The sequence below is a fragment of the Arachis duranensis genome, chromosome 3 (genome assembly GCF_000817695.3).
Source record: "Arachis duranensis cultivar V14167 chromosome 3, aradu.V14167.gnm2.J7QH, whole genome shotgun sequence".
Lineage (NCBI taxonomy): Eukaryota > Viridiplantae > Streptophyta > Magnoliopsida > Fabales > Fabaceae > Arachis > Arachis duranensis.
Window position 1 is genome coordinate 75,840,842 of NC_029774.3, and position 3,668 is coordinate 75,844,509.

At 32.6% G+C, this 3,668-nt stretch overlaps 1 non-coding gene across 1 annotated transcript; it reads left to right on the plus strand.

Moving 5' to 3' along the window:
• The first annotated feature begins 495 nt into the window (after positions 1-495).
• Positions 496-603, plus strand: LOC127746271 (small nucleolar RNA R71). The gene has a single exon (XR_008007891.1). It is a non-coding gene; the product is annotated as a small nucleolar RNA R71 (small nucleolar RNA).
• The last annotated feature ends 3,065 nt before the right edge of the window (positions 604-3,668 follow it).

The following is a 3,668-nucleotide window of genomic DNA, read 5'->3' on the forward strand; positions in this document are numbered from 1 at the left end:
ATTTCTTCCATCATTATTAAAGCCTTGTTGAGGCTTTTGTTGATCCTTCCATGAGAAATTTGGATGATTTCTCCATGATGAATTATAGATGTTTCCATAAGGTTCACCCATGTAATTTACCTCTGCCATTGTAGGGTTCTCAGGATCATAAGCTTCTTCTTCAGAAGATGCCTCTTTAGTACTATTGGATGCATTTTGCCATCCATTCAGACTTTAAGAAATCATGTTGACTTGCTGACTCAACATTTTGTTTTGAGCCAATATGGCTTTCAGAGCATCAATTTCAAGAACTCCCTTCCTCTGAGGCGTCCCATTATTCACAGAATTCTTCTCAGAAGTGTACATGAATTGGTTATTTGCAACCATGTCAATAAGTTCTTGAGCTTCTGCAGGCGTTTTCTTTAGGTGAATGGATCCACCTGCAAAATGGTCCAATGACATCTTGGAGAACTCAGATAGACCATAATAGAATATATCCAGAATGGTCCACTCTGAAAGCATGTCAGAAGGACACCTTTTGGTCATCTGCTTGTATCTTTCCCAAGCTTCATAGAGGGATTCACCATCTTTTTGTTTGAAGGTCTGAACATCCACTCTAAGCTTGCTCAGCTTTTGAGGAGGAAAGAACTTAGCCAAGAAGGCTGTGACCAGCTTATCCCAGGAGTCCAGGCTATCTTTAGGATGTGAGTCCAACCATGTTCTAGCTCTGTCTCTTACAGCAAAAGGGAAAAGCATAAGCCTGTAGACTTTAGGATCTACTCTATTAGTCTTAACAGTCTCACAGATCTACAAGAACTCAGTTAAAAACTGGTAGGGATCTTCTGATGGAAGTCCATGGAACTTGCAGTTCTGTTGCATTAGAGCAACTAGTTGAGGTTTTAGCTCAAAATTGTTTGATCTAATGGCAGGGATTGAGATACTTCTTCCATCAAACTTGGAAGTAGGTGTAGTATAATCAGCAAGCATTCTCCTTGAATTATTATTTTCGGCTGCCATTTTCTCTTCCTTTTTGAAAATTTCTATAAGGTTGTCTCTGGATTGTTGTAATTTAGCTTCTCCTAGTTTCCTTTTCAGAGTCCTTTCAGGTTCAGGATCTGCTTCAACAAGAATATTCTTATCCTTGCTGCTGCTCATATGAAAAAGAAGGGAACCAAAAATAATAATAGGGATCTTCTTTACCACAGTAGAGGGGTTCCTTTATGCTAGTAGAAGAAGAAAGGGATAAAAGAAGGAAAAGAGTTAAGAATCCAAACACAAGGGGGAAGATAGGTGCGAATTCTTGAGTAGAAGAGAAGTGTTAGTAGATGAATAAATAAATAGAAAGAGATGAGAGAGGGAGAAATTCGAAAATAAATTTTGAAAAAGAGTTAGTGATTTTCGAAAATTAAGAGGAGAAATAAAATTAAAATTAAAAATTGAAACAATTAGTTAATTAAGAAAATTTTGAAAAAGAGGGAAGTGATTTTCGAAAATTAGAGAGGGAAAAGTAGTTAGGTGGTTTTGAAAAAGATAAGAAACAAACAAAAAGTCAATTAGTTAGTTGAAAAAGATTTGAAAACCAATTTTGAGAAGATAAGAAGTTAGAAAAGATATTTTGAAATCAATTTTTTTTTGAAAAAGATAAAAAGATATGATTGAAAAATATTTAATTAAAAAGATACGATGAAAAAGATATTTTGAAAAAGATTTGATTTTTAAAATCAAAATTGATTACTTGACTAACAAGAAACTAAAATATATGATTCTAGAAAATTGAACCTTTCTTAATAAGAAAGTAACAAACTTCAAATTTTTGAATCAATCACATTAATTGTTAGTAAAGCCTTTGAAAATCATGAATTAAAGATAAGAAAAAGATTTTAAAATTCAAATTAAAAACTTTCGAAAAATAGTAAGAAAAATAAAAAATATTTGATTTTTGAAAAAGTTTTGAAAAGATAAGATTTTTAAAATTGAAAATTTGACTTGAGTTATAAGAAATAGCTAAGTTTTAAAATTTTTTGACTAAGTCAACCCAAATTTTCGAAATTTATGAGCAAAATAAGGAAAAGATAATTTTTTTATTTTTGAATTTTTAATGAGGAGAGAGAAAAACATAAAAATGATCCAAAACATGAAAATTTTGGATCAAAACACATGATGCATGCAAGAATACTATGGATGTCAAGATAAACACCAAGAACACTTTGAAGATCATGATGAACATCAAGAACATAATTTTAAAAAATTTTTGATGCAAAAAAAAAAACATACAAGACACCAAACTTAGAAATCTTTAATGCTTAGACACTATGAATGCAAAAATACATATGAAAAATAACAAAAGACACAAAACAAGAAAACATCAAGATCAAATAAGAAGACTTACCAAGAACAACTTGAAGATCATGAAGAACACCATGCATGAATTTTTCAAAAAAATGCATAAATTTTAAAAACATGCAATTGACACCAAACTTAAAAATTGACTCAAGACTCAAACAAGAAACACAAAATATTTTTTATTTTTATGATTTTATAAATTTTTTTGTATTTTATTATTTTTTTGAAATTTTATATGAAAAAGAAAATAAAAAATTCAAAATTTTTAATAAGAATTCCAGGAATCTTTCGATGTTAGCCTAAAGCTCCGATCCAGGAGTTGGACATGGCTTAATAGCCAGCCAGCTTTAGGATATAAATTAGGCATGCAACAGTTGATACTTCATCCAACTCCATATACTGATAAGGGGAAGCCTCAATCCAATTGAGTTAGACATGGCTTTTCAGCCAGCCAAGCTTCAACATGCTTCATGAAACACTAGAACTCATTCTTAAAAATTTAGAATAATTTTTCGAAAACAGAAGTAAAAAGTTTTTTTTTTGAAAGATTTCTGAAAAATTTTTGAAAATAAAACAAAAAGAAAATTACCTAATCTAAGCAACAAGATGAACCGTCAGTTGTCCAAACTCGAACAATCCCTGGCAACGGTGCCAAAAACTTGGTGCACAAAATTGTGATCATCAACAATGGTACCAATAAACTTGGTAGCGCTCTCAAACGTGAATCACACTTTGTCACAACTCTGCACAACTAAGCAGCAAGTGCAATGGGTCGTCCAAGTAATACCTTACATTAGTAAGGGTCGAATCCCACGGAGTTTGTTGGTATGAAGCAAGCTATGGTCATCTCGTAAATCTCAGTTAGGCGGATAATAAATGGTTATGGAGTTTTCGAATAATAATAATAAATAAATAGAAAATAATGATAGAAATACTTATGTAAATCATTGGTAGGAATTTCAGATAAGTGTATGGAGATGCTGTGTTCCTTTTGAATCTCTGCTTTCCTACTGCTTTCATCCAATCCTTCTTACTCCTTTCCATGGCAAGCTGTATGTTGGGCATCACCATTGTCAATGGCTACATCCCATCCTCTCAGTGAAAAAGGTCCAAATGCTCTTGACACATCACGGTTAATCATCTATCAGTTCTCAATCATGTCGGAATAGAATCCATTGATTCTTTTGCGTTTGTCATCACGCCCAACAATCGCAAGTTTGAAACTCGTCACAGTCATTCAATCCTAGAATCCTACTCAGAATACCACAGACAAGGTTTAGACTTTCCGGATTCTCATGAATGCCCCCATTAATTCTAGCTTCTTCCACGAAGATTCTGATTAAGGA